This window comes from Oryctolagus cuniculus, chromosome 2 (genome assembly GCF_051225735.1).
Source record: "Oryctolagus cuniculus isolate XC-2025 breed Fujian yellow rabbit chromosome 2, ASM5122573v1, whole genome shotgun sequence".
In the NCBI taxonomy this organism is placed as follows: domain Eukaryota; kingdom Metazoa; phylum Chordata; class Mammalia; order Lagomorpha; family Leporidae; genus Oryctolagus; species Oryctolagus cuniculus.
Window position 1 is genome coordinate 34,386,108 of NC_142868.1, and position 20,583 is coordinate 34,406,690.

The window sequence follows — 20,583 nt, forward strand, 5'->3', positions numbered from 1 at the left end:
GTTTAACACGTTGAAGAGATTGTATGATCTATAACCTCTATTCTCCTTATCACCATGTCCAATACACCACAGTTAAGTGAATCAGTCACACAGTGTGCTGCTCAATAAATGTTTAAAAATTTATTTTTTAAATTTGAAAGGCAGCGGCATCCCATACGGGTGCCAGTTCATGTCCCGGCTGCTCCTCTTCTGATCCAGCTCTCTGCTGTGGCCTGGGAAAACAGTAGAAGATGGCCCAAGTGCTTGGGCTGCTGTACCCACTTGGGAGACCAGGAAGAAGCTCCTGGCTCCTGGCTTTGGATCGGTCCACCTCCAGCTGTTGTGGCCATTTGGGGAGTGAACCAGTGGATATCCCTCTGGCTTTTTCTCTCTCCCTCCCTCTCTGTAACTCTACCTTCCAAATAAATGAATACATCTTTTTTAAAAATTTGAAAGGCAGAAACAAACACACACACACAGAGAGAGAGAGAGAGAGAGAGAGAGTGAGAGTGAGAGAAGTGAGAGGGAGAGAAAGAGAGAGAGAGAAACTTGCACCCAAGAAAGCACTTCCATCTGGTCGTTCATTCCCCAAATGCCCACAACAGCCAGGGCTGGGCCAGGCTGAAGCCAGGAGCTAAAACTCAATCTGGCTGTCTCATATGGGTGGCATATACTTGAGCCATCATCTGCTGCCTCCCAGGGTGCACACTAGCTGGAAGCTGGAACAGGAAGGAGAGCTGGGACGTGGACCAGGCACTCTGACCAGGGATGCAGGTGCTATGCTAAACACCAGCCCCTGCTCAGTGCATTCTTGAGACCAAAGGCTTACATGCATCAAAAGACGAACGATTTACTTCATGCCTTGAGAAAAGCAACTCTACAGCTAATAGGACCCTTCTCTTAGACATGCAATGGAATGCTGAACTTACTACAATTCTGCAGGATTTAGACTACAGCATGGAGCATATATGGTCTGCCAACTGTTTGTTTTATAAATAAAGTTTTATTGGAACACAATCATAAAATTTAAAAAAAAAATTATCCATGGCTGCCACTGTACTGCAATGGCAGAACTGACAGTTGAGACAGAGACAGTACGGCCCAGGAAACCTAAAATATTCCTCCTCTGGCCCTGGTCTAGATGTGCAGGGCTCCACGAGGCTCAGTAACAGACTGAGCTTGCTTAGCGTCAGTCACTCTCCCCTCGGGTTCCTGTGCTCAGCAGTGACTGCTTTAAGATCAGTTTCTAAGTTCTAACACATCTGAGACACTGTTCTCGAGCTGTGTTCCCACGCCTCCTAAGCCTAACTCCCTTGGCCAGCTGCAGGAGACCTGGATCAGCGGATGTGGCTGGCTCAGCTCCTAGCACGTACAAGTGGACGGTCATTCTTGGGATTTCCAGAGACAGCGAGGATTGTTCTTCATGTATCCATTCATCCAGCAGGCACTTGCGGAGTGCTGCCACGTGTCAGGTATGGTGCTAGGCACCGGAGACACTGTTCTTACAGAGCTTACCTCTGAATCAGCTGAACTCGGGTTGCTGAGTCACGCTTCAGACACTCCTAGCTGAGGATTTAGGCCATTTCGGTACTCCCGCTCGCTAAGCAGAGACAGTGTCGGCTTGTGTATAATAAGGCCATGGTTCCCGGAGGTAAAAGCCCAGCCACCCCCAGCCCTCTGCTCCGCAAGATCAGCCCAGAACACTTCCTTTAGAAAGGTTGAATATGCACAGGCGTGTGGCCGGCTGGGGAAAGTGCCTGAGGAGCATGGGAGATGCCAGGGTCTGGGCGGAAGTGTGGACACCATGAGAGATAAGGAGGCTTCAAAAGCTGAACCTTGGGGTGGGCGTTTGGCACAGCGCTGAAGCTGCACCCACACTGGAGTGCCTGGTTCAAGCCCCATGTCCTCTGCTTCTGATCCAGCTTCCTGCTAATGAGCATCCTGGGAGGTGGAAGGCGGTGGCTCAAAGTGTATGGCTTCCTGCCACCCACGTGGGTGACCTGGATTGCGTTCTGGGTTTCTGGCTCAGCACTGGTCACTGTGGGCATCTGTGCAGTGAACCAGTGAATAGAAGGTCTTGGTCTCCCTGCCTTTCACATGCAAGGAAAGTAAATAAGTAAATTGTGAAAAGGCAAGGTTGAACCTGGCCTGCGAAGAAAACAAAGCATCTGGACAGGTGGCACAGACTTCCTCGTGTGGTCCGTGTAAGGTGGTGGTTTCTCAGTGGGCTGGGCAGTCTCCTGGAGGCTTCCCTGTACGCTGAAGAAATGCAGGCTCTCCAGGGTCTGAGCCCTGGGCCGCATCTTGGCTCCTCCACTTACCAGCGGGGAACCTGGGGAAAAGCCGTTTCACCTCTTTAAGTCTCTGTGGTCCCATCTTTAAAATGGTGACAGGTGCATTCCGTGCCCAGTGAGTGCTGTGGTCTTTAGGTGGATGAACTCATGCCAGTCCCCACAGTGTCTATGTGGAGCAACACGCGGCTCTCCAACTTAAAGATAAGAAAGTGAGGCGGGGAACGATGAAGTAGGTTCTCAGTGAACGCTTGTGGTCAGGCAGCGGCCTGGCTGGCTGAGCCTCCACACCACACGGGGCCCTACACGCCTCTCATCACAGGGGCACGGTGAGGAGGCAGTGCAAGTTACGTGTAAGGCTCCCAGTGCAGACCCGGGCGCTCTGTGATCAAGGAACGTTACCACAAGAATTTGAATTTCAATTAAAAAAAAAAAAAAACAAAACTCTAAGACGTTGAACTTGAAGTAAGACTCTCACGCTAAGTCGGATTCGTGTGTTTATAGGAAAACAGACAAGAGGTTAAACTAGCCAGAGTGAGAGTCCTAGCCGGTGAGTTCTGGGGAGACCAGGTGTATCAGAGCCACACAGACGCCATTCATGACAGCAGGCTGTTTTCCCGTGGTTAGGCAGCTCCGGCCATCCTGGGGTAAGCCTACTTCTCACCCAGCCCTTGGCTACGGCACTCTGCAGAGGCTCTTCCAGAACCTAGAGAGACTTGCCACACTGGATGCCAAAGGTCCAACCAGCCACACGGCTGCCAGGTCTCCCAAGGGGGGGCTCCTAGCCCTTAGCTGACCTCACACTAATGATGCATTAGTCTCCCCCAAAGGCCACCAGCATTTAATAAGTCAGGTAATAGTCTAGAAACAAGTCAGGTATGCACAGTTTGGCAGGTAAAACAAGCATAGAACAACATACTTTCAAACCAAACTATAATTCTCAATGATTACCTCGAATTTGTTTGAACTTGTTGGGTTAAAACAAAACTCGGGGTCAACCCAGACTTAAAGCATTGTCATGGATTTCAATTCCCCCCATTTATAAAAAAAAAGACTTATTGATTTATTTGAAAGGCAGAGTGACAGAGAAGAGGAGAGAGAGACAGAGACAGATCTTCCACCTGCCGTTCATGCTCCAAATAAACACAATAGTTGGGGCTGGGCTAGGCCAAAGCCAGGAGCCTGAACCTCCACCTGGGCCTCCCACATAGGGGAGAAGGGCCCAAGTGCTCAGGCCATCCCAGGCTGCATCCCAGGCACAGTGGCAGGAAGCTGGATCAGAGTGCAAGAGCTGGGACTTGAACTGGTGCTCAGACACAGAATGTGGGTGTCCCGAGTGGCAGCTTACCCTGCCGTGCCACAACACCCACCCTGAATCCCCTCTCAGTACTGGTTCACGGCACCTTCCATTAAGATTCTACCTTCGAATGGGGACGCTTTGGAGGGCACAGGTTATCACTGAACTAGGAAATAGTTTTGATATTTACAAAGCAGTCTTTCCCTAGGATCAGAAACAGGCATGAGTTTATTCCAGAAGTGCTCAGGATGCCAGCTAACACTGGTCCCGGCTCTCAGGGCGGGGAGATGGGGTGCACACGTGCGTTTGAGATGTATACATATGCAATGTGGAACTCCTGGGAGAACTTTATTTGCTGACCAACTGACAAACTGCAATTTGGAGATATGTACAGTGTGTGTGTGTTGGGGGAGGGGGGGGACAGCATCTTCTACCACAAGCTTGGAAGTTAACTTAGTGGAAGGTTGCAGAATGTGTTTATCCATTGTTTCTTTGTGGCTGGATTTGTATTTTGTTGTTTCTTATTCGTATCATGAAATTTTATCTTTTCTATCAGCCACTTCTTTTTAAAAAAATTCTTTAAAAAAGATTATGCTTGTTTATTTGAGAGGCAGAGTTACAGAAAGGGAGAGACAGAGAGAAAGGTCTTCCATCTGCTGGTTCACTCCCCAGATGGCCACAATGGCCAGAGCTGGGCCAATCCAAATCCAGGAGCCAGGAACCTCCTCCAGGTCTCCCACATGGGTACAGGGGCCCAAGCACTTGGGCCACCTTCTACGCTTTCCCAGGCCATAGGCAGAGAGCTGGATCGGAAGAGGAGCAGCTGGGACTAGAACTGGGGCCCATATAGGATACTGGCACTGCAGGAGAAGGCTTAGCCCGCTATGCCACAGCGCCGGCCCCACAGGCACTTCTTAAGCATGCCTTAACACCTACAGTGTCAGATAGGACAAATACATACCTAGCTATTAAGAGCAAAGATGTTGTAGTTAAGAAATAAGAATTCAAATCATGATTGTACCACTTACAAATCATGTCTCATGAGGCAAATGATCTCAGCTCCATTTCCACATCTCTGAGACAGTTCCCGTAACAGCATCTATTTTGGAGGACTGGTTCTGGGACTAAATGACATTTGGTAATACCTAGTACTTAAATAACTTGCTTAAAAAAGTCACCTGGGTGTGCATCTGGCATAGAGGTTAAGACCCTGCTTGGGATGCCTGCACCTCCCATCAGGGTACCTGGTTCAAGTCCCAGCTGTGCTGTTTCTTATTCAGTTTCCTGCCAATGCACACTCAGAGAGGTAGCACGTGACGGCTGAAGTGCCTGGGCTCCTGCCACCCACACGGGAGATCCAGATGGCGTTCTGGGCTGGCCTGGCCCAGTGCTCGCTTCTGTGGGCATTTGGGGAGTGAACCAACAGATGGAAGATCTCTCTCTTTGTCTCTCTGCCTTTCAAATAAAATGCATAACATTTTTTTTAAGAGGCCAGCATTTTTTTTTTTTAAAGAATGTCACTTCAAGGCTGTAACTCAAGTTTTAGGGTGGCATTTGTCAAAAAGAATTGAGAATAAACTCATGGTTTACAAAAAAAAAATTGTTTCATGAAGGAAGATGTTATCACTAATCAAGGGGTTGGGGACGGGGGTCAGGGGGGATAAAAGAAGAGCAGCTTCTGAGAAAGTTTCCAAGATTTGGCCTCACCCAGAGCATTTATCTAACTGCCCTGTACCCCCCGCCCAGGCTACCCCCACCCACCCGAGTAAACGTCGCCAGTCCCCTCCTGCTCTGGCCCTGACTCTTGTCTCTTAGCCAGAGTTCCAAAGTAGAAAGGAGCTCGGCTCAGCATGGAGGCAGAACACCTGGAGTTCTGCAGGGGGCCCCAAACCAGAGCTGAGGTCAGCAAAGCCTGCCCCCCACCATGTTACCTGGGGGCCCCTGTTCTATTGAGAGGGACATCCTTGACTGTCTTTTACTTAGGTGAAATTCTGGAAGGCTGAAGAGCCGGTGGAGTATGGCGTTCCGGGCCACACCTGCCGCCCAGCCCCCGCTAACCAGAGGAAGAGTTCGTTTGCAGGGGCCCTTCCCTGTGCTGAGGCTGCAGAAAGCACAGCATTCAGTGAGCGGCTGTGTTGGCTAAACACACACAAAGCCCTGAGGTTCCATTTTCTCCGGCAGTTCTAACAACACATCCTGGAAAGGAGGCATTTTTTGCTGGGGGCTCCCAGGCATGCCTGCTGTATACCACGGGAGGGGTGAAGCCACTCATCCAAAGTGAGTGTCTAGGAATTAAAGGCACAAGATGAACCTGAAGTTCTGTATCCAGGCCAAATCGATGCTTTGGGGTACACATCCCCCTCTCACCAACACACACCACTCCTGCCATTATTTTTCTACATCTTTAGTGACTAGAACCTAAACTCCAAGAAAACAATGGCTCTTCTTGGTCACCATAGGATCCCTGAAGCTTGGTATGTAAGACAATAAGTCTTAGTCAAATAAATAGATTGTGACTTCCTTCTTAATAATCTAATCAATGTCAACAACTATTCAGAGAGACAAAACACCCTGCTGGGGACAATGACAGCAGGGTAGAGTGGGGGTTTACAAAGCCACACCAGGTGGTCAGCCCTAGGAGGTCACAAACATTCTCTCAACAAACATTTACTGGAGGCCAAAGCTCAGACAGAGGCCTAGGTAAATGTACAAGCAGGAATGACCCACAGGTTAAACAAAATCCAAAGGGTAACTGAGCTATAACAGGTAGACAAGGACTGAAAAATCTGTACATCTCTGGTTTAATTAGAGACAGATATAAATTCTGCCAGAAGCTCTCCTATCCGCCTATACTAGGAACTCACTGTTATCACATTACATTACTGTAACATATCTATTACATTATTGCAAATATGAACTGCTGTTACAGAATGAATTACAATGCTGAAAGTCCATTTCATTGAGCACTTGAGGAACAAGACATTCTGTTGATCACCATTGTTCAGCACAGCGGGACAATTTCTGAACAAGATACTGTTCCGCCAGCGGTATTCCTGGAAAAGTGGCTGCAGAGCCTATGTCACCTCACGCACTAAGAGTGGGGCAGCAGTGAAAGGGAGCAGATGGCTTCAACACAGCCCTCCCCGCAGGGAAGGAGATGAACTTGAAGCAATAATCTGTCAGAGAGCTTCCTTAACCGTATGGTTTAGAAATGCTTTCGGTAATGGCAGCCACCCCTCCGGCATAAATTCAACACTTGAGCCACCACCTGCTGCCTCCTGGAGTGTGCATTAGCAGGAGGCTGGAATCAGAAGTGGTGCCAAGATTTGAACGAGGCACCCGGATGTAAGCCCTGGGTGTCCCAAGTGGCTTCTTAACTGCTGTGCCAAAAGCCTACCCCTGATTGTTGTCCCTTTTAAAAGGCTGGGAGACTGAGCGTTAGATTGACTGAGGTCAGATAACTGAAGCACAAGCCAGGCTGAAGACCAAGCACCCGCTCCGTCTATCTGACTCTCTTTCCTACTCTCACTTCCTGACAACAGGCTTGGCTATAGCCAGCATTAACAGTCAGAAACGCCTGCTGGTGGAGGGTGATGCAAAGTGAACTTCCTGGGAAGCCATTCCTTCCTTCCACTCCCCAGCTTCCCTAGCATTCTTCTAAGCTTTCGAAGAGTTCTGCAAACTGTCTCATGGCCTACTGCTGGCTTCGTGTTAAGTCAGAAGCATGCTCAGGGCGTATCTTTAAAGATACTGAATTCAGTTCTCAAATGGAAATCTTTAAGGACAAGAATTCACACAATCCAGATGTTTGAGCGAGAACCTGGGATTACAGGAGGCTCCTGGCTTAGTGTCTCGGCTCTACCACTTGAGAAACAAATCCTCTCACTTAAATAAATCACTTCATCTCCCCAAGCCTCTGTCTTAATATCTCAAAATTGGCCAGCATGTTATCAATTACATGTTTGCTAGGGTTAAATCAGATAATGCATATAATGTACTTAAAAAAAGTACCTGGCTACAGGAAATTCTCAAAGCCATTTATTGTTATTATTCCAGTGGGTCCAAGACAGAACTTTTTCAAAGATCTTCTCTTTGCAGAGAACCTTGTGGTTACAGTTTAGAAGCACAAATTATCAGCTGGACAGTATAATTTTTAAAATTTCAATTTAAAGAACCCAGGGGAATTCATTTTCAAAGGTTTTATGGGCAAAATGTTAGAGCATTTACATAGATAATAGTGTCTACATTTCAGTGGGAAAGTGCACATGACACAGACCGTGTGAAATATACAAGGATAATGGGTTTTTAAACTAATGATGCAGAAAGCAGATACCTTGTTCTGTTTTATATTTGTTATTATGTAACTGTTGTGCACTAATAACCACATAGTGCGCCTGCTCTAAGAAAGCTTGTGCCTACTCATTAGAGGTAGCAGCTTAAACACCGCCTACTAGCTACATGACAATTACTAATGCAGGGCTACTCAAACATTTTTAAGTTTATTTTATTGATTTGAAAGACACCTAGACACGTAGAGTTCTATCTGCTGGCTCACTCCCCGAATGACACTGACAGCAGCAGCTGGAATGAGGCTGAAGCTGGAGCCAGAAACTCAAGCTAGGTCTACCTGAACGATCATCTGCTGGCTCCCAACATGCACGTTAGCAGGAAGCTGGGCTGCAGCGGAGCTGGGACTCACACCCAGGCATGCTCATCGGGGCTGCAAGTGTCGCAAGCAGCACCTTACCTGCTAGGCCAGCTGCCTGCCGCACACTGCTGCAAGTCTAATAAAGCAAGCCGAGCACAGTGTGCTCAGAAAACCTGGTGCCAGCGTTTGAATACATACACGGACAGGATGATGGCAGATTATGTTTGCTCGTGAAAATAACCTTTCATTGCAAAGGGATTCACAACAGGATTCCTTGAGAAAGGAATTCCTTGTGTCCTTCAGAATATGATTTGTTCTTGAAAACTTGATAAACATCCTTCTGCAATATGCCTTCTCTTCCCCTAGAATACGGCGCCAAAGACCATTTCCATTCTCCTGATGGAGGAACTGACAAGGGCGCTCCTGTTCCTAGTTCAAAATCACAAGTAGGTAGTGGTACATGTGGGACGTACTTGAACTTAGACGCTACACCCACGTACCATTCGGTGTGGCAGCAGGATGGTTCTATGCTGAAATCAAAACCCAGACAGTCCACAAATAGTAGAGACTCAATCAGAAATTGGTGTGTGAAGGGTGGTTTTTAGACATTAAGGTTTTAGAATTTGTGTCAAAATAGATTCATAAAAAAAACTTTTGCAAATATAAGCTTACATAATCATTAAGCTGGTGTGTAAATGCTATTCTTTCCCTTTCAATTTCAAACTATATGAGAGTACTTAAACATTTTTGAGGGGACAGCGTTGTGGCACAGTAGGATGTGGCCAGCATCCCATGTGAGCACCAGTCCGACTTCCGGCTGCTCCAGTGCTGAGCCAGCCCACTGCAAATGCGACTGAGAAAGGATGCTGCCATCCACGCTGGAGACCCAAATGGAGTTCTGGCTCCTGGCTTCAGCCTGGCCCAGCTGTTGTGGCCATCTGGGAAGTGAACCAGCAGCTGAAGATCTCTCTCTCTGTGTCTCTCTGTAACTGACTTTCAAATAAATAAATCCTTTAAAGGAATATTTTTTTGAAATCCATCAATGCTTTTGTAATAGCACATTTTTCATAAACTTTTTGAAGATTCTTCATATCAATGGATTTCATTTTTTTGCAAAGTAATTACATTTATCTTTCCTTAAAATTTTTTTCTTATTTATTTGAGCAGTAGAGTTACAGACAGAGAGAGGAGACAGAGAAAGAAAGATCTTCCATCCACTGATTCACTCTCCTAATGGCTGCAATGGCCAGACCTGGCAGATCTGAAGCCAGGAGCTTCCTCCAGGTCTCCCATGTGGCTGCAGGGGCCCAAGCACTTGGGCCATCTTTTCCTGCTTCCCCAGGCCATAGCAGAGAGCTGGATTGGAAGAAGAGCAGTGGGGACACGAACCAGTGCCTACATGGGATGCCTGCACCACAGGCAGAGGCTTAGCCTACCATGCCACAGCACCGGCCCCTAAACTTATCTCTTAATTACAATTTGCCCACACTTTCAGAAGTCCCTGGTCTCAGTCATCTGTAAGTGGTCTCCTGTTCCTGCATCCCAGGTGCATTTTCATGCCACAGAACATACAAGGGTCTCTTGGTAATAAGAAAACTGTCAGAGTGCCTGCCGGCCTAGAAGCAGAGGCTCAGACAAAGAGTGACGTAGTTAAACATTAGCTTCAGTTTGAAGTGTGACCTTTTGCTTTTGTTTGGTTAGCATTAGTCATTTCAGTTGCCACTCTGAAACAACAGCAGCTGCCACACAAAGCCAGATCCTGTTCAGTGCGGAGGCCTGGCTTCCCCACCAGGACCCGAAGGCAGCAGTTACAAGGAAACAGCCTTGCCCGAGCAATGCCCTCAACTTTGAACACGCCAGGGCTTACTTTCCTACACAGATGTAAGGGGCAGGAAGGCTGTTTCTGAACTTAGAAACCTTTTTCAAATACTGCAATCATCATTTCGCAACAATGTGACTACGAGAGGCTGGGTCAGACAGAAATAGAAGAGGAAGCAACCTTCTAGCCAGGCAGCTTGAAAACAGCATGCATTAAAATTCAAGTCAACCCAATCCGGATCAGCGCGGTGCGCCGGCTGCGGCGGCCATTGGAGGGTGAACCAACGGCAAAGGAAGACCTTTCTCTCTGTCTCTCTCTCACACTGTCCACTCTGCCTGTCAAAAAATTAAAAAAAAAAAAATGCTTTCTTTCTATTACTTAATGCCATTTCTTCTTCCTTTATCTAGCTTCCTAGCTTTATTTGTTCAAGTGATATTTGGCCTTTTTGTTTTTTCTTTGAGTGAAAAATAAAAAAGACAGCTTAATGAACCCAGCCTTCTAGCAAAGGTATGGTGAATGTTACACTGGAATCCCCCAAAGCTGAATTCTCCTCCACGAATTCACTGATCTGACAAAGAGCCTAGGTTGCCTCCTGGTGGGTACTGGGGACTACTCTGGTTTGTTTTATCAACTTCATTTGTTTTTATTATTTTTTTTTAAACAACTGTATTAAAAATGGGATTATTTGAGAAAGGAACTTAAATAGACAAAATAAAAATCACTTTCCATTACGAAGTATCTTGGGCTATTTCTACTTTCTTCTACATTGTTTGAAATGTCTTAGAAAAATGACAACAATGTAGTTCACACCCTCATTTCATTTGTAATAATTGAAGCTTTTCAATAGCAGGGAAGCGTATTTTATTTTGGTATCCCCAGTAGCTAGCACTGCAGGAAAGAATGGGTGAGCAAAAGAATAAATAAATGGAATAATAATAATAAAAAAAGAGCACTGTTATGAGCAGCATGGAAGGACAAAGCTACTACAAAGACAGCTTCATTCTCATACCAGTATAAACCTACCACCACGTGGCTCTGGAAACTTTCTCTCATTATTGATTAAAATATAAGTTCTGTGGTTTCTCTCCACCCAGAACTGTGTGCAAATAGTCATATGGTCTGGTGGCGTGTCTGCATGGCAAAAGGAGCCCACCAAAGAGTGGACAGGCCAGTGCTGGTGCAGTGGCCGGCACTCCGAACAAGGGGCCCAGGCATCAGCAGTGTCAAGGGGAAAAGCCACATTCACTACAGATGGACTACACGAAATGCAACAGTTAAACTCCCCAAAGTCTTATATGAGAGACAGAGACAGAGACAGAGACAGGGAGGGAAGGAGGGAGGGAGGGTGGGAGGGAGGGAGGGAGAAAGGAGGCTTCTATTTACTGGTTCATTCCCCAGATGCCCAAAGCTGGGAGCAGGAACTTGAGCCAAGTCTCCCACGCAGGTGACAGGAACCCAACCACTTGGGCCATCACCAGTACTTCCCAGGATCTGCATTGGCAGAGAGCTGTAGGGAAGAGCTGAAGTCAAGAGTTGAACCCAGACACTCTGAAGTGGGACACAACACCCTAACCAACATCTTAGGCACTAGGTCCAATGCCCATCTCTCTAGAACTTTCTGGAAAAAGTAGGTACCGGTCAGGGAACTGTAGATCTTCTACAACTTTTCTTTTTTCCTTATCTGAAATGCTTAGCTTCTGCTGGACTGTCTCAGGAAGTTCTATAGAGATTTGATGCCCCAGGGAGGCAGGTACGTAACAGGGACCGGGCACACAGGCAGTTTTTTGTCGCTGTGTCACTTTAGGGAGGTTTGAAAGGCTGAGCACAACAGCACTGGAGCTGACACACACTGGGGCTCAGCTGCTCCAGTCCAAGCCCACTCACCAGCAAAACGGCCTCGGGCAGGAGATGGAAACTTCTGAGATTCAGTTCACTCAACAGGAAAATGGCGATCATGAAAATAAGCATGTGCTATGGTTTGAGCATGATTGTTGATGATCACTGTGGCAGTGAAGGGAGGTAGGGTGTTTAAGAGGTGATTAGTCATTAAGAGGGAATAATGTCTTTCTTGCATTAATTACTTAGTAGGATAATTCTCACAGGAGTGGGTTTCCTATCGAGAGAGAATGGGTTGCTGCCAAAGAACGTTTGCCTTCCTTGGCCTTCTCCTGCCTTCCACTTTGTCATGTAGCAGCACGAAGGCCCCCACCAGAAGCCGAGCGCACGTCAGCGCCAGCTGCCAAGATAAATGTCATTTCCTTATAAATGACTCCGTGAGGCATTTTGTTATAGCACCAGAACACGGACGAAGACACTATGGCATAGGGTGGTTATACAGACCCAGCATTCAGGGATGCATTACCCCAGACATTTAGACACTGAAAAACCAGGGCTAGTAAAAGTAAGTGCTCATTCCAGCTAGTGAGACAACTGACCACTAAATTTAATCTGCCAACTAAAGATGGGTTCTCCATGTGCCTAAGGTTACAAGGAGGAAGAAGATTCCCTGATTTTAAATACAGAAAATGGACACAGGAACAGGGCTGCATTTGACAAAGGTACCGGCACTGGGGTAGATTGCCCTGCTCCCCGGTGTATCTCTGCTCCTGGTGGGTGCTGACGAGCTGCAGGTAGGGCACAGGTTAACCTGACGCTGGGCGTATAATGCACAAGTTCACAGAAGCACACATAAGGGTCTCATCCCACATCCCGAGGGAGGGTCACACAGGGGAACGACATCCTGTACGGCAGAGGGCAAACGCTGGAGATGCCCAAGAGGAGGCCTGCACTTCCCTGGTTTTAAATCCTCATTCAACATCCCTGGTTTTCAAAGGGAGCTACCTTCGCTAATAAGTACTCCAGGGGTCTTCCTCCCTGGAACCCCACTCCTTGCCACTTTGGAAGGAGGTTTCCAACTTGAATAAATGCTAAATTTTTTTTTCATAAGCACTCCAAGGTAATAGGCAAGAACAGAGTGATGCCACTTTCTGGTTATCTATGTACTTTAATTCTTGTTTAAATGAATTTTCAAAAATTCAAAAATGCTTTTTAATGGATACTGTTCATGTGAACAAATGTGATAGTATATGGCCTAAAACAAAGAAAAGGGTGGACGTTCGGCCGAGTGGCTAGGAAGTTATGTCCCCTACTGGACTACCTGGGTTCCAGTCTGTGCTCCCCATTCCTGCTTCCTGTTAATGTGCACTGGGAGGCAGCCGGTGACGGCTCAAATTCCTGGTCCTTGCCACCCACATGGGAGACCCAGATTGAGTTGCTGGCTGCCAGCTTTGACTGTTGTAGGTATCTGAAGAGGGAGCCACGGGATAGCAGTTTTCTCTGTCTTACAATTATATTGGGGAAAAAATAGGAAGAGGAAGAGTTTGTCACTTAAAAAACCACAGACACTAAACAGGTATACAACAAGAATTTTTGTACACAGGAATTCCATATTTTTTAAAAAACAGAGTTGTTCTATTTGCTTCCAAGAAAAGATGTGTATGAAAAAAAGGAAAAAAAGGCAAGGGAGAGGAGGAGGGAAACCAGCTTCACCCAGGCTCTTAGAGTTAGTTGGATTCCCAACTAATTATAGTTACAGTTCTACAAAGCACTGCTGTATTAATTAAAGATTCATGAAATACGCACTTAAATTTAGAATGGAAATGAGCAGAAAAACACACATCCAGAGTGTTACTGAAGCCAGCATATTTAGAATAAAACGTTCAAGGGGCTGGTGCTGTGGCATAGGTGGTTAAGCTGCTGCCACTTGCGATGCCAGCATCCCATATGGGTGCCGGTTCAATTCCCAGCTGCTCTACTTCCTATCCAGCTCCCTGCTCATCTGCCTGGAAAAGCACTGGAGGATGGCCCAAGTCCCTTGCACCCAGCTGGGAGACTCGGAAGAAGCTCCTGGCTTCAGCCTGGCCCAGTTCTGGCTGTAGTGGCTATTTCAGGAGTGAAACAGCAGTTGGAAGATTCTGTCTCTGTAACTCTGCTTTTTCAAATAAATAAGTCATTGAAAAACAAAAAAGAATGAAATGCTCAAGTATCAGGAAACTTAGGATTTTCCAAGTAGAAAAGTCCAAACCTGGGCCTGCCATTGGGGTTTAACTGCTGCTCCTGTCCTATGCCCTCTGCACTTTCACTGTGTGCTCCTGGAGTTAATATTTCAAAGAGAAAAGTAATGTCTGAGGGAAAATACCCCGGTTTTGAGCTAATTACTTATGCGCAGTCTCACGGGGAAATACTGTATATTCTTTGAGTTAATAAAGTGTAAAGAGACTTTGGAGCTTCATGGGACATATAGTGAGCCAGTGGCGCAAATTGTTTTTAGAAAGCCTGGCCTACCTTATTTCATTCTACATCAGAAAATTTAGTTGGCTTGGGTATTTCCCCCGTCTCTAACTCCCTGTTTATGGCCAAGAGAAAACAAGGACCTACACAGCCTCCCCCAGAGTCTACCCCTCCTAAACCAGTTTACCAAGAAGTGGATGGCTTGGGTCACAGCCTTAACAGACTTAACACTAATTTATTGGGACTCTAGGCACTCAACTGCCGCTCCTATGGACAGTCTGTCTGAGAATCTCGCTCATAGGAAGAGTCTTGTGTTAGCGTTGGGCTACGGTGATGGCCAGTAGCTCGCAGTGAACTTTGGATGAGGTGGGGTGGCTGACCCAGCCTGCAGTCCCTTCTTCCATCTCAAAATTCTGCCAGGGAGGACAGGCCCTCACACTTAACATTGTAAGCTCATTTAAATCCTGGCAAAAACAAACCAGGACTGGGACCACAGTTTACCCATATAATTGTGGCTCATCTTTATAATTTATTTATTTATTTATTTATTTATTTATTTATTTTTGACAGGCAGAGTGGACAGTGAGAGAGAGAAAGAGAGAAAGGTCTTCCTTTGCCGTTGGTTCACCCTCCAATGCGGCCAGCGCACCGCGCTGATCCGAAGGCAGGAGCCAGGTGCTTCTCCTGGTCTCCCATGGGGTGCAGGGCCCAAGCATTTGGGCCATCCTCCACTGCACTCCCTGGCCACAGCAGAGAGCTGGCCTGGAAGAGGGGCAACTGGGACAGAATCCGGTGCCCCGACTGGGACTAGAACCCGGTGTGCCGGCGCTGCAAGGCAGAGGATTAGCCTAGTGAGCCGCGGCGCCAGCCAACAAATAATATATTTTTATGCAAGATAATTGTATCTACTGTAGCTCACCATTCACAACCACATTCATTGTGTCCTCTCTCCTTACCACTGCTGCCAAATCTATGTGCACACGCACGCACGCACACAGTTTTCTTAGCTGAAAACCCCTCTCCCTCTACTTTGGATAGGGACATCACCAAACACGTTTACGGCAAGGGCCTGCTGGGCCCAGCCACACCTCACTGTTGTGTCCTCGCAGTCCCCAAACGCTTCAGCTTCTCCCACCTGTCTGCGGGAAACCCCCGCAGCCCACCTCGAGAGGAAGAGCAACTCAGAACAAGTGCTGTGCGTGAGTGTGGTGTTGCTTGCTTAACTGGAGGATACATGCCTTTAGCAAGACTTGCTGGGATTGGAAAGTACACCTGGGATGCCAGGGATCAGGTCCCACACCTCTGCTTCAGATCCTGCCTCCTGCTGATGGGCCTGGGAGCCCGCAGACGACAGCCCAAGGGCTCGGATTCCTGCCAGGTGTGAGCTCCTGGCTCCCAGCTTCAGTCAGGTCCAGCTCTTGCATCCCAAATGTGGGCATTTGGGGAGTGAACCAGTGGACAGAAGGTCAATCTCTCTCTCTCTCTCTCTCTGCCTTTCAAATAATAAATCACATTCTCTCTCTCTCTCTCTCTCTCTCACACACACACACATGAAATTGTGCCATCCAGCTCAGTGGTTCAGTTGCACAATTTTCACATTTCTGGTAGGACTAAGTGGTCATGGCTGAAGGACTCCTAAATATTCATGAGCTCAAATAGTTATTCCTTGAACTTGTTTGTTGAGTTCCAAACTTGGAAAACCTGATAGAAATTGCACAGTCAGTGCAAGTGTGGAGTGTGTGTGTGTGTGTGTGTGTGTGAGAGAGAGAGAGAGAGAGAGAGAGAAGGGCACTAGACCAAGGGAGATGATCAGAAACAATATTTACAATCTTCAAGAGTCAGTTCACCATTCTACCTCGCTCTCTGTAAAGCCCAGGGACCCTTCCCTTGCTTTGGAGGTTTCCAGAATTTGGTATTTTTTAATCTACTACTTACAAATGACAGAATGATAGCACTGTCATCTCAAAATCATACACGTCCTCTCAAAGGATTTTTGCGTAACTTTACCTTTATGTTTAAAATAAAACCAAAAAAAGGGGTAAACTTGGAAAAGACCTTCCTGGTATTTACTGCAGGAAACTTGTCTTTCTTAGACAACCAAGTGCTTTCACTGCCAACTCACAAAAGCTACACAGCCCAACCCACTGTTCACACTTTTAGCCATCTGCAGCATAATCCTCACTGTTACCCGCACCACGTGTGTGTGTGTGTAAATATATATGCATGTATATAAATATGTATATTATATGTATATTTATGGTAAACTGAAAACCACTTTGGAGATGAAGAGGTTTCAAATCCAGCCTCCCCCTTTAAAGAAGAAATAGGGCAGGCCGGCGCCGCGGCTCACTAGGCTAATCCTCCGCCTAGCGGCGCCGGCACACCGGGTTCTAGTCCCGGTCGGGGCGCCGGATTCTGTCCCGGTTGTCCCTCTTCCAGTCCAGCTCTCTGCTGTGGCCAGGGAGTGCAGTGGAGGATGGCCCAGGTGCTTGGGCCCTGCACCCCATGGGAGACCAGGAAAAGCACCTGGCTCCTGGCTCCTGCCATCGGATCAGCGTGGTGCGCCGGCTGCAGCGCGCCGGCCGCGGCGGCCATTGGAGGGCGAACCAACGGCAAAGGAAGACCTTTCTCTCTGTCTCTCTCTCTCACTGTCCACTCTGCCTGTCAAAAATAAAAAAAAATAAAAAAAATAAAAAAAAAAAAGAAGAAATAGGGCAAGAGAATGCCAAAGGCCCATCTGAGACTATGGACTTTTGAGTTTGTTGCTTGGATTCACCAACTGAATTTTGAGGTTCTCAGATGGCGAGAAGAGCTGGTTTTGTTCTGACGCTGCACAGGCCATGGAAATGGCAGAGCAGTACCGATGAGCACCACAGGAATGAATGGAGGCCTCACATCTGCCCCGCCCCAGAGGCAGATCCAACAGTCTAGGGCTCTGCTTCACAGACTTGATTTTGGTTAAGGGTAGGGCGTGTAAAGGAGACACGACAGGCCTTTATTTTCAGAGTTGCTATAGGAATACTGGGTATATGCTTTCACATCTTAGTCCATACTACTCAGCTGTTACGAGAACACAGTAAAATGAACGTTACTACACAGGAGGGTGGAGATGGGTGACAGGTTGGGTGTAAGCTGGCATCTTTCAGGAGGACAAGATGACAAGAGCAAGAGCTTTTGAGCTTACACGAAACAGTTCACTGTCATTACTCTAACAATTCCATTTATAAAAATGTGGAGATTAAAGCCCACAGGCAGTCACTACACTGGTATTTAAAACACAATGCCATGAACACAACAGACTGTATTTACATGGAATGTAATAAACACAAATTTTCAACAGTGTGCAACTAGTTAATAAATTATGGCACAGTCGTAGGCTTAGAATAGCTATTTAGTGTTTTTAATTAGATTGACCTTGCTAAATAACATTTGAAGATACCAAAATTAAACTAAAAAAATAAGAGTAAATTTTCCATAATGCTATTGATGTTTATTTTTAGATTGTGAGATTATGGGTAGATATTATATTTCTCTGTAATTCCCAGATTCCCTTCAATTAATATGCTTTTATAAGAAGATAATAATTTATAATTTTAACGAATTCAGCTCTCTGAATCCCTGAATTCAACGGACTAAATCCACAACTCAGCCACGAGGCTATGAAAGAGGGATGCTTTTTGTCTGGGGAGGTTGTTGGGCCTATCAGTATCACCAGCAGCCTCTCCGTGATGCACGGGGGACCTACGCCTGCAGCTTCCGGGGATGCACAGGCTGTGGCTGTGGCAAGGGAGGGCTGGGCCAAGGTTTGACTGACATAACTGCCTCTTCCCTTCATCCCTTCCTCCCTCGTCATGGCGTAGGATTATCACCCACAGAACAACACCCCTACCTTCTACTGGCAGGGAAGAAGGCGGCTGTCACAATGCTTTTACGCATAATTCATTGGCTTGTCATGAACTGCACAGTTTGGTATGACAGTTACTCGTACCATACACGAGAGGAGAGGAAAGAGAAACTGAGAGATGGCACGAGGGCTACTCAAAAACACAAGACACGACCACTGTGAGTCCCAGTGTGGCTTCTGCATCCCACACGGTGGCACCTGGTAGAGGGGGTTAGGTGGCCGATTTGTAAGCAAATGCCCAGTTATTTCTTGTCTCAACCCCTAAGGTACTCACACACGCATACAGAGGCCGGTGTTTTCCTCGTAAGGCCACAAAGATGTAATGCATACAAAGAAATAAGAACTCGTAGCGTGTGGGTTCCAAACGGCTTATGCAGCACTGATGTTTCCACACAAACACATACCAGGCACATGCTGTCTAAGCAGTAGATATCCCGACTGATAGGAACGAAAATTTCTGCTCTTGCTTAAGTGGGAAAGCAAAAGGACTCTTGGAGGTCTGTACTCACCCAAAACCACCAACTGGGTGCGTCTGATTCTTTATGCAATGCAGAACACGATTATACAGGAAAACTCAGGGAGCTCGCCTGAGACTCTCTACTCAATTTCTGGAGTGCCCCTTGCAGCAGATCCTAAAGTGTCCAAAACACAAACAAAACAAAACTTAAAATGTCTGCGATGTCTATGTAACTTGCACAAGTACATTAGAAACTGGGAGAACATTTTCGTCAGAAAATGAGGTACCATTACTCTAATTTACCATATTCTCTACAAACCAAGAAATGCAACCCTTTGCCCCATATTTGAAGAAACAGAGGATAGTGATAAGAAAATGACCAATTTCTTCCATTTTCCCCATCTCTCGTGTTTAGAGCACCTATGATTTTGAGATACACTCGATGCTTAGAAAGAAATACAGATGCAGCCCATAGTTTATGCATTCAGACTCACACAACGGTGTAACTGTGCAGCTCCTGGCACTCCCCACCTCATGGTATACGTTACCACCAGACCATCACACTCCTTCTGTGTGGTCCAGAGGGGGTCCCCAGACCACTGAAATGAGAACCCCACTCCTCCACCACCAAGGGTGGTCAATGAGAAGCCTTAGCCATGGTCAATATGAAGGCTTCTACTCTGTCCTAAAATGTATAGTTGAGACTCTATGGAAGATGTTCTTCAAAGGAGAAGCCTAAGGAAAAAAAAAAAAAAAGATTCGGGGCTCTAGTATAATCTTAAAGTCATGATATAGAAGATACTCCAACCCAAAGGATTGAAAGTTCAAGATAATTGGATTACCTGTGATTTTCACACTTAAAATTTTTTTAAACATCTACCCCTCTCCCTTTCTTAGTTTTTGCAGCCTTTCTTCCACCAAAAGTTTACAAGATACAGAAACAAATAAAACTAATAAAATGAAGTGGATGTAAGGGGTGCGATCAGCCACCACAGTCCCAAGAGACATTATAGGACCTTTGGGACTCCACAGAGCAGTTTGGAAGCCCCTAGATTAAATGAGATCAGCTATAGCTGAAAATTATTCTGCCATATCTAGCTTTAAATTGGAATAAGTGCCCATCGATAACACTTGATCAAGACCTGGTTTTTGTTCTGATTATCAATGATCTATTCAATAAATAAATTACAGAGCAATCGGTATTAAACTGTTTACTTCTCAATGCATGTAACCCTTACCCAACTCTGCAAAAAGCAACATCAGTGTTTGATAAAAACGATGACAATAAATAATCCAAGTACAAGAAGGTGTATCTTGAAATACATTGTATGCAGAAGAGACAACAGACATTTGGGGAGTGAACCAGTAGAAGGAAGATCTCTCTCTCTCTCTCTCTCACTCCCCCTCTTCAGTCATTCCTGCATCCCTCATTTAGTAGCTAACAACTGTATTCAACTTTTCCGAAGCCTTGGTTTCCATACCCACAAGGTGGAGAAAATCCCTGGCAGTTGTAGAGACAAAGCAAATATTTATAAAACTGCACCCCAGGCACTTATTGTATAAAATTATGAGTTTTCTCTTTATAGTGGAAAAACTGCCCCTTGCGAATGTAAGGTGGTAGTGTACATGTAAACTCCAAACTGAAAGTAAATTGTTAATACGGAAACACAGAATCCTTGTAGTTCAGTGCTCCATCGCAATAGGGAAAAAAGCCTCACTGATGGGCCTCTCACCGCTATTCAAATAACAGAAAATTTCCCCCAAAATACAACATTTGGGTTCATTTGTTTCCTTCCAGAGAAATCTGGCATTCTAGAAGGATCCCAAACACAATAAAAGCTTAATAGCTACATCGTTCAGTCACAGAAACCTTCACGCAAAGCCCACACACCCTCGTA

At 46.3% G+C, this 20,583-nt stretch overlaps 1 protein-coding gene across 13 annotated transcripts in view; it reads right to left on the bottom strand.

The window, feature by feature from the left end:
• Positions 1-20,583, bottom strand: part of RBM47 (RNA binding motif protein 47) — a 171,106-nt gene that overhangs the window by 15,257 nt on the left and 135,266 nt on the right. For all 13 annotated transcript variants that reach the window (XM_089327098.1, XM_089327099.1, XM_070068133.2 and 10 more), the window contains one exon: positions 18,738-18,860. The gene's annotated coding sequence lies outside the window, so the exon portion shown is untranslated. The remainder of the gene's footprint in view (positions 1-18,737; positions 18,861-20,583) is intronic.